Here is an 11307-nt window from a genome sequence, read left to right as displayed (position 1 = left end):
GATTGCCCAACCTTCCTTCTGAGGAGTGGCTGGTGGGTTTGAACTGCCAGCCTTCTGGTTAGCAGTCAAGTGCCTTAGACACTATACTACCAGAGCTCCTTCCATAGTGATACCACCTTGGAAACCCAAGGAGGGGTCGCTATGAGTCGGGTCCAACTCAATGGCAGTGAGTTGAGTGACAGCTCTCAAATATATCAGCTTAAATGATCTGAAGGCAGACCTATACTGAAAGCTATAGTGATTTGTGGGCTTGACCAGGCCTATAAATGAAGATAAGGAAGCATAAGATAGGTCTGAAATTGAAAAAAAGTCTCATCTGTGCCCTGGAACAGTCATGGAGAGTCACTGTACGTGTATGACTCAAAGCGAGATTGTTCAACCCTTGGTTTTTCTTGCAGCCTACCATGGCTTGAAATCATTAGGCTGCAGTGGCTTGACAGTTTTCCAATGGCTTACAAGTAACTAATGAGTGAATGCCAGTGCCCAGTCTAGGCGAATGACAACAGTCACAATTTCTCAAAGATCATTGCATGTTTCTTTTGTGATAATTCAAAATGTAATGTAAAACAGCAGGCAACTAGAGATTTATAACTGATTCATTCTAATTGATTTCTTGCCTTCCTTGGGTCTAATTAATTTTTATTGTGCCCCCTAAAATGGTACACCAGGCTTCCTAAAGGCTGTTAGGAGGCAGCTGTATCACAATTTATGAACAACTGAGATTTGGCTTTTATTTGGCAGGTAAATAGGAATTGATTTTGCTATTGAGGTCCAGACATAAAGGAGGAAAACTGACTCCAAAACTCAACAGAAGATGATGGATTACTCTGTCTTAGTTTGGGTTCCCCCAAGAGCTGAATCTGAGACACAGTTTTCAGTGCAAGAGTTTTTTTGGAACATAATGTCAGAAAACTCCAAAAGGGAATGTGGAAGTTAGATGGGGATAGGAAAGAAGTCACTAAAGGGTGCCTCATCAAGCAAGTTATTACTGTGGACAACCAGAGATCAATCTCAAGGATGTCCTCTGAGAGACAGTGTAGAGCTTATACTTTCAGAGTCATTCCAACCAAGGAGCAAGTCAGCTGGAATATTTATTTACCAATCTCATTAGTCATGGTGCAAAAAGGGCATAGGGATGACATTGTCTGACCTCCTCTAACTTCACAAGGGGGCGAAGTATCAAGGTCAACAGCCCAAGGCTGATTCCTATGAGGTAGATGTCAGACGAGCCTCTGCCCTCCAACTTTTCCACCTATTCTGAAACCAGCCATCCCTCCCATGGTGCTTCTCTGCTGGATTCAGATAATTCATTGCAATGGCCGCACAGAACTCACAGACAATACTCCTGATTATGGGGATTTATTAGAGAAGTAACAGGTTACAATTCAGGATCAGAAATGACTGAGAATATAGTTCTTTGATCAGGCCAGCCTCTTCTCAGTAGTGCTCACAGGCATGCCTCCCTCTGGCCGTCCCATGGCCTCTTGGCCTCCTCTGCCTTGCTTGCAAAGTATTACAAAGCTCTTTTAACTCTGCTGACAGGTACCCAGAGAGGCACCCCACTTTGGCAGCAAGCCTCCTGCCCAGAGGCACTCACCTTTCTCACTCTGTGGCCTGGAAGCCCACTGCCCTGTGTTGACCTCTTGATTTTGCTGTCTCTGCTGCCACTTCTCACCATCTTTTGCCATCTCTGTTGTCACAGTTCTCTGTCTCCTGGGTCAAGAAGTTTCAATGCAGGGATCTCAGGTCCAAAGGGCACACTCTACTCTTGGCTCCACTTTCTTCATGGTTTTGAAATACTCCCTCTCCACCTGTGAGATGGCCACCAAAGCTCCTCCTTGAAGATATTAGGTTGACTATAAAATTCCTCACAATTCTATTCATCAATTTACTTAAAATGCCTACCCCAGTGACTTGGCTTAGGGTGGTCCCTCAGTAATATATATGTGTATTTTTAAGAATGCCTAGCCAAAATGAAAATTGAATAGAAGCTTTAGTGTTGCAATAATTTTTAATGAGCTTAAAACATTAATATTGAAAATTCTACCTTTGTGTTTAGCATTTGTCAGAGAAAAAGGAAGAATAACAACATGCATTCCAGGTCAACAAGAGATAAATTTAGCTCCTTCCCAAGTATTGCTGCCTCTCCAGTGTCATACCTTGGTCTTCTGACTGGCGTTATACAGGCCATGATGCCACTTCTAAGCCTCAGGTGTTATGTGCCCATCTGTGTGCCTTATTCCTGCCTGTGAGTAGGAAATATAAAACAAAAACAGTGTGGTGGCCCAGACTAGGTTCAAGGGCCAGGAAAGGCTTTCCCTCCAGGTTCTGTTGTCTCCACAGTAGAGCTGCTTACAGAGGCCCAAGAGCAACCAGTTATTAAGCTATTGCCTTCAACCATTGCCTTAGGAAAAATGTGAATTTATAGACACTATTGATCAAGAAGGAGCTTCGGTAGCACAGTGGGTAAGGCATTTCACTGCTAACCAGAAGGTTGGCAGTTCAAACTCACCACCTGCTCCATGGGAGGAAGATAAGGCAATCTACTTCCATAAAGATTTATAGACTTGGAAACCTATAAGGTCACTATGAGTTGGAATTGACTTCTTGATGGCAGTGTTTATTGTTTTTATTTCCTTCATAAAGCAAGAAGGAGCTCTGTTGGCACATTGGTTTAGTATTTGGCTGCTAACCAAAAAGTCAGCAGTTTGAACCCACAAGCTGCACCATGGTAGAAGATGAGGTAGTCTGCTTCCATAAAGATTTACAGCCTTGGAAACCCTATGGGGCAGTTCTACTCAGTTATTTAGGGTTGCTATGAGTTGAAATTGACTCAATGGCAGTGGGTTTGAGTTTTCAGTGGGTTTATTTATCTCTGGCTTACTCTTTGATATTTAGAAATATATGTCCATCTTTTTGTGCTTTCTTCCTTAACTCAATTTTTAACTTCATTTTCAAATTGTATGATTTTCATTAACAAATGTGTAATGCACCCCATGTGCTGGACTATAAGCATTTGGCAAATTAAACTCATTTATTCTTCATAACTTTGCCATAAGATAGGTGATATTCTCACATCATTTTATAGTTGAGGGAGTGAAAGCACAGAGTTTTTATGGAGGGATTATGAACATAACCTTAAGATTCATGAAATGTATGTAAAATAATTTTGACTCTTGGGTTAAACCTTCTTACTGCCCTGTGCCCATCCCTAGTGGTTCTGAGCAATGTTTTCAATAAATGTTAATGGGTTACCTATGTTCTCTCCTAATTATTGTAGGAATGTTGTCTTGGCTCTGTTTATAATGAGGGTTAAGTTGTAAACTCAGCAGCACATAAGGGAGAAAATGCCACAGAAGCAAAATTACCTTTGAAAATGCTTTCAAACACCAACAAACACTGCTACTTGTTTTTATGTGTACAACCCTCTGTGGTAATTCTAAGGGCACTGAAGTTCTAGGATGACTGAGCTTGACTGAAGAAAAGGAACAAAAAGAAAGCCTTTACAGGGTTTGGACTTTCAAATCAGTCAGCTTTTAAGATAGCCAACAAATCCCTGCTAGGGGTGAATGGGAGATGGGTGAATGAATCAAAAAGGTTTTGCTCTCCTGCCAAGTTTATTCCTTTCTGTTTTTCACTCAAGTTTTTATAACCTTAATGCCCAATAGTAGGTTTATTTGTTGCCTTGCAAATGTGAATTCAAACATAGTTGCACTTTGTGAGGAAATATAGCCAATTGGTTAAGAAAAGGGCCTCAAGATGCAGAAGACCTGAGTGTGACTCTAAACTTCTTCTTAGAGATTTAATTCTGACAGCTGACATAAAGTCTTTAACCCTCAGTTTCCTCATCTATGATCGGTTCCTACCTTACAGCACCAATGGGAGGATTAATTCTCATGAAGCTATTTAAAAAGCATCTGACACTTTGTAAGCACAGCTGAATATCAGATATAATCATTATTTTAGAGTCAAGAGGTAGTTTAAAAGCTTATTGAATATTTGCTTATTTAAAAGCTATTATGAATATACTTAGCAAGGTCCAGAATATTACTCTTGTAATGTTAGCTTGTGAACTAATCAAGTTACTTAACCTCTCTGTGGCTCAATTTCCTCAACTAAAAAATGGGGTTATCAATATGACTTTTCTCACAATGTTCTTGTGAGCATTGTTGTTGTTGTTTAGGTGCTGTCGAGTTGGCTCTGACTCATAGTTACCCTGTGTATAACAGAAGGAAACGCTGCTTGGTCCTGTGCCAGCCTAACAGTCCTTGCTGTATATCTGAGCCCATCGTTACAGCCATTGTGTCAGTCCATCTGGTTGATGGTCTTCCCCTTTCTTGTTGACCCTCCACTCTACCAAGCATGATATCCTTCTCCAGGGGATGGTCCCTTCTGACCACATGACCAAAGTATATGAGCAAAGTCTGGCCATTCTCACTTCAAAGGAGCATTCCAGCTACACTTCTTCCAAGACAAATTTGTTTGTTCCTCGGGCAGTCCATAGTACTTTCAGTATTCTTCACCAACACCACAACTCAAAAGCATCAAATCTTTTTTGGTCTTCCTTATTCATAATTCAGCTTTCATATGTATATGAAGCTGTTGAAAATAGTCTGGCTTGAGTTAGGTGCACTTTACTTTTCAAAGAGACATCTCTTCATCACTTTAAAGAGTTCTTTTGCAATAGATTTGACCAGTGCAATACATCATCTCATTTCTTGACTGCTTCTATTGGTGTTGATTGTGGATCCAAGTAATATGAAATCTCTGACAACTTCAATCTTTTCTCCATTTATAATGATGCTGCTTATTGCTTCCATTGTGAGGATATTTTTTTCTTTATGTTGATGTATAATCCATACTGCAGACTATAGTCTTAGTCTTCATCAGTAAGTACTTCAAGCCATCTTCACTTTCAGCAAGCAAGGTTGTGTCATCTGCGTATTGCAGGTTGTTAATGAGTCTTCCTTCAATCCTGATACCACTTTCTTCTTCATATAGTCTAGCTTCTTGGATTATTTGCTCATCATACAGATTGAATGAGTATGGTGAAATTATACTACCCTGACACACTCCCTTCCTGATTTTAAACCATGCAGTATCTCCGTGTTCTGTTTGAATGACAGCCTCCTATACAGGTTCCTCTTGAGCACAATGAAGTGTTCTGGAATTCCCATTCTTCTCAATATTATGCATAATTTGTCATGATCCACACAATCGAATGTATTTGTAAAGTCAAAAAAACACAAACATCTTTCTGGTATTCTTTGCTTTCAGCCAAGATCCATCTGACATCAACAATGATAACCCTCATTCCATGTCCTCTTCTGAATCCAGCTTGCATTTCTGGAAGTTCTTGGTCAATACACTACTGCAACGAATTTTGAATTATATTCAGCAAGATTTTACTTGTGTGTGATATTAATATTATTCAAAAATTTCCATATTCTGGTGTGAGCATTAGATTAGTTAATATATGAAAAATTACTACAACAATGTCTGGGATTTTTGCCTATTTGTCAATACTGCTTTTTAAATTTCATGTAACATTGTTCAATCTAATAAGATAATAAATAACCTTTACTTAAAAAAAAAAAAAAAAGGAGAAGGATGACTGAACCAATTTTGAATGAGTGTATTGAGTGAATTTGGCTCAAACCAAAAATAAAGGACCTAACATCTATGTGAAGGTAGTCACCACCATAATTTTCATGCAGAGACTAGCTATCAGAATAATATGACATTTTGAAAGCAAACACATAGTTTTCTGTCAGTAAGTAGCCATCAAATATATCAAATTTATTATATTAGTTAAGCTTTGATATAGTTTGACTTGAGAAACTTGCTAGTTTATTTAGTGCATCATAGTGTCTTAAAGCATATGCATGTACGGGTTAGTGTTCGTGTGTATGTGTGTAGTGGTTACGTTTGTGTGTCAACTTGGCTGCACCTGGTGAGTGGCTGGGCAGCTAAATGTAGTTATTCCCCACAGTGAGATTGGTAATTAACTCCATGGTGGAATCTATTGGAGCACCTGACTAGCTGCTTTGGGTATGTGGTCTGCTTCCCATATATAAGAAGCAGCTTTGGGAATGGTCTCTAGCTTGAACCCTGCATGTAGCCGAGTCGTTGTTCAGCAGCCTGCTGATCTTGGGACTCTCGGTGGAGTTGAATCAGTGGCCTGCTGTGTGGTTTGGTAACATCCGGACTGTTTCATTTTATTTGTCGGCCTTGGGCTTCTTAGCCTCAGCAGCCAGTATCTGCCTGAGTGAAGAGATGCCTTTGGCTTCAGTGGGCCGGGAGCAAGAGGCAGAATTGAAGTCCAAGGTCGAGGGGCTTTCACACAGCCTCTAGAGCCTGGCACTTTGAACTCAGACTTTTAGCCTCCCAAACTGTAAGAGAATAAACTCCTGTTTGTTAAGGCCATCTCATTTGTAGTATATTCTTGTCAGAGCAGCACCAGGTAACCAGAACAGTGTGTGTGCTCATCTATGCAGTAAAATTATTTGGAGTCATTTCCTATAACACATCGGTGCTCTTTAGAGAAACATACAGGTTATTATAGTCTTTATTTCCATACTCTGTCCTGCACCTCTTAAGCCTTAATATTGCCACGACAGTGGGGAATAGGTACAAGTATGTTCTCACTGTGAACTGGGAGCTTTCTACATTTAGTCTAGCTGAGATGATAACACAAGTTTATTGGCTTAGAATATTCCTTTTAGGTTCCTTTTTCTATTTTGAGCCTATAAGCCTGAAAAATCACACACTGAAGCTTCTGGAAATGAAGAAAAAGCCTCATGTTGCAGGCTCAAAGCTATTGTTTATAATAGTAAACAATTATGTTGAGCATAAGAGGAGAGGTGATTTGAAGGAAAAGAAGGAGGGAAGGGAGGGAACACGTACATAGTCATTTCTTTTCTGAATTATGTCTCCCTGTTTTGCATTCCTTTCCCTGGATATTTTGTTAAATTGGCCATCATTGTGTCCAGACTTTATTGATCCTATTCTCCCACCAGCACAACATGGTGCAAATGGCAGATCCCAGGAGGAATGGGAAATTCTTGATACAGTGCAGGAATAAAGAAAGATTATGAAAACATACAAAAGCTTTTCACATGTTGTAGCTTCATTCACAGATTTTTTTTTTATATATGATGAGGTAACGTATGTTTGAGTAGCTGTTTATATGGTAGGTAACAGAGTTTAAAAGTTTATGTTTGACACAAAACAATTTCTATCTCCTGTACTGTATAAATATATCACCATTTGTCTTGCTTTGAAAGGATACAGGTAAAGTGTATGTATATGCTTATGTGTGTGTGTGTATGTATATATATATATATATATATATGCATATGTAGATATGTGCACAAACATGTACATAATAAATGTATATGTACATTCACAAATAGAAATATATACATACCTAAGTATGTATGTATATGTGTGTGTACTTTCAAAGCCAGTTGTTGATGAGTTGACTCTAATACATGGCAACCCCATGTGTGTCAGAGTAAAACTGTGCTCCCTAGGGTTTTCAAGGGCTGATTTTTTGGAAGTGTATTGCCAGGCCTTTCTTTTGAGGTGCCTCTGAAGTGGACTCAAACCTCCAACCTTTTGGTTAACAGCCAAGTGTGTTAACTGTTTATTCAACCAAGGACTCCATGTATACATGTCCATGGACAAAATGGAGAATAAAGTGAACCATAACACTTGAGGTTTATTTCCTCTATATTGAAAACCATTAATGTTTCCCTGTCTGTGCAGAAAAGTGAATGTGTGCTTGGAAAAGGTGATTAGCCATGTGAGTAATAATCCTCAATCACTAGAGATTAGCTGAGTACATTGATGTCCAAAATAGTCAATACAAAAGTGGCATAGGGAAAAGCTGCTAAATAACATGGCCTCTTTAATTGTTTATTGATAAAAATTCCAAAAAGGAATTGGAGAAAATGGGGAAAGGCAATTTAATGCCAAGTAATAATAATTATAACCACTGAGGGATGGCTGAGGGTAGATGCTATTGATTGGCAAAAGAAAGCTTTCTTGAGATTCTGAGGATGTTGGTATCATCACACACAGCTGCTCTGAATGATTTTAAAAGATGAGGAGTAGACACCACTGTTAGAAATAAAAGCAAGGCATTTTTCAGGAAGGTTCATGACAGTTGGGTCAGTCGAGAGCTATTCGTTTCAGTGAATTCTGCCTGTGCAATACGTGCGGCACTGCAGGGGTGCTGCCTCCAATCTAGGCCTCAATGTTCATTAGCTGTCTAACTAGCTTAGTAGTTTTCTCCTCCTTTTCATTTCCACACTTTACTGTGTGACTTTTTGCAGGCTCTTGTGCTTCTCATTTGCCATTTTAAATCATGGTCCCACCAAGTGCATTTTCTTTCTAATAAAATATAGCAAAATTTGAGTAGAAATCTGTAATGCTTAAAACCCTGAAAACTGTGAAAGTGTTATTGATAAAGTTTACATTTTATCCTTTGAGGAGCCCTTGTAACTAACAGATGCTGAGAGAAGAACAATTATATTTTATATTCTCATTCCCACAAACTTAATTATTTTAGGAAATAATTACCCATTGCCATTGAGTTGATTCCTACTCATAACTCATATTGATCCCCGTGGGGTTTCCAAGGCTGTAAATCTTTATGGAAGTAGATTGCCTTATCTTGCTTCCATGGAGCAGCTGGTGGGTCTGAACCACAAACCTTATAGATAGCAGCCAAATGCTTTATCCACTATACCACCAGAGCTCCTTTAGAACATACTACCTCAGTCATATATCTAATATTTATTTTTTAAAATTGACACACTTTAAAGTAAATGTACTGTAAAGCTTTATTTACTAACCGAAGAAGGACAACTTCCATTTAGAAGTGCAGCATCTGTTTTGTTTTGTTTTCCCTCAATGTGGAATGAGCCAGTGTGGAGTTGTTTTTGTTACTGTGTGCCATTAAATCAGTTCTGACTCATAGTGATCCTATGTAACAGAGTAGAACTGCCCCACAGTGTGGAATATTAGTTCTTTATTCATTTGGATGTTTGAATCTTGTTTTGTTATCTGTTAATTGTTATATTTTGCTCAGAAAATTAAATAAGTGCGTGTAAAAGCCATCTATTCTTTAATTTCAGCACTTCTTATATTAATTCAACATTTCTTGTATTCAAAGCTCTGATGGTATTACACAACACACAGGAAGTTAAGATGCAGTGGACCATCCAAAATGTAACCAAAAATTGCATGGCACATGTGTTATACTAATAGAAAAATATATCTAAACCACAGCTCTAACTGTAAACATATTTTCATTAAGATACAGTTTTCTGTCAATAACTAAACATCAAATTTACTATAGCAGTTAAGGTAGGCAGACAGACAGAAAGATGTAGAAACATGTTCATTCATTTATTCATTTGTTCATTCTTTACTGAAAAGTAGTAAAAGAGAGACTACAAAATTTCCTAACATCCTCCTGAGACAAAGTCCCACTCATCATAGGACTTCATTATACAACTACTGTTTCCTGGTCTATTATCTTCCAAGTGTTCCCATGTCTTTTCTTTTCAGACTGTGTTTTGTTTGTTTGTTTGTCTGGTACACCGTCCTCTCTATCCATTATCCTGTTCAACACATAAGGCTTAGGAGCCAAGCAACACAATAAGCCTTAGAACATTGTTCTCAAATATTTTGTTTGGTTTGTTGTTTTTGCTTTCGATGAAGTCAGTGAAACCTACATTTTACCTCAGTGTACAAATACACACATACGTGCTACTTTTACGTCCAGACCTTCTTTCATTCTCTATCATTTTACTCTCTTAAGGTCATATTATTCAGTTTCATGGATGGAAATAGACCTGCTTTCTGCTCCCTGGTTCATATCACCAGTCCATATACCCCATTTTTGTTCAAGGCCATTTGTCTGATATCTTCACTTGCATGTCTCTCATGTATCATGATTCCTCATTTGTACTTGAATTTTGATTTTTGTATATCCCCCACATTTCTCTTCCTCCCTTCCTTCTTAGTAAATCCCATAGCTATCTGCTTAGTTGCTAACAACTAAGTCTAGTGGCCATTCTTGGAAACCTCTTGGACCCTCATTTCCCTCTATCTAATGTAGCAGGTAGTTTTATAGATTTTTATCTCTAAACCACATCTAGAATCCATCGACTTCTCTTAATTTTCACTTTCTCTTCAAGTTCAAAGACTTCCCTTCACTTTACTTGTCTGAAACCTCTCCAGAGCTCAGCTCAGATGTTCCTTGTGCATCAGTTCTCTCTCACTGCAGTAATGCTGTGTAAAAACTACAAAGCCTTACTGACAATGTTGTTGTTGTTGTTATGTGCTGTTGAGTCAGGCTCAACTCATAGTGACCCTTCCTTGGGTTTCCAAGGCGATATCACTACGGAAGCAGAGTGCCCAACCGTCCTTCCGAGGAGTGGGTGGTGGGTTTGAACCACCAGCCTTCTGGTTATCAGTCACATGCCATAGGCACTATGCTACCAGAGCTCCCTTACTGACAACAGACATTTGTTATTCACATATTTGGAGGTGGCATTTCATCTGGATGATTCTACTGATCTTGGCTAAGCTCACTCATGTGTCTGGGTTAGAAAGTTGTTAAGCTGTTGACTATCTAGAATGGCTTTGACTAGGTAGCATAGTGCCAAAGGCACATAGTGCCTAAGTGACTGCTAACCAGAAGGTGGGTGCCACCAGCCATTCCTCAGAAGGAAGGTTGGGCAATCTGCTTCCATAGTGATCCTGCCTCGGAAACCCAAGGAGGCAAAGGGTCGCTAAGAGTCAGGTCCAACTCGACGGCACATTACAACAACAACAAGGAAGACATTAATGACTCAGCTCTGCTCCACATCTCATCTTCCAACAGGCTAGCTAGGGCATGTTCTCATGGGGATGACAGAGGTACAAGATGTCAAGTAGAGATACCAAGGATTTTTTTCAAAGCTTTGCTATGTCACATCTCCTATTTCCACTGGACAAAGCAAATAACTTTTCTGAACTGGAGATCAGGGGTATGGAATTGTATTTGCTTCCTACGTGGAAAACTTCAATTACCATGGCAAGGGACATGGAGTGAGAGACAGGATGAGACCTGGGACCCTTATGTCCACATAAGGTCAAGAGGATCGTTCCCTGCCCCTAAAATTAAGAGAGTCACTTCCCCATTGACACTCTCTCAGAATTCCTATACTATTACTTAATAAACATTTGTTTAAAAATGATATTTTCTATTATGATATGTATATTTATTGTTGTTATGTGCCTTCGAGTCAG

Source organism: Orycteropus afer, unplaced genomic scaffold, assembly GCF_000298275.1.
Source record: "Orycteropus afer afer isolate SDZICR_OR568_19922 unplaced genomic scaffold, OryAfe1.0 scaffold00567, whole genome shotgun sequence".
Lineage (NCBI taxonomy): Eukaryota > Metazoa > Chordata > Mammalia > Tubulidentata > Orycteropodidae > Orycteropus > Orycteropus afer.
The sequence above is the reverse complement of the archived record's forward strand: the minus strand, read 5'-3'. Positions refer to the sequence as shown.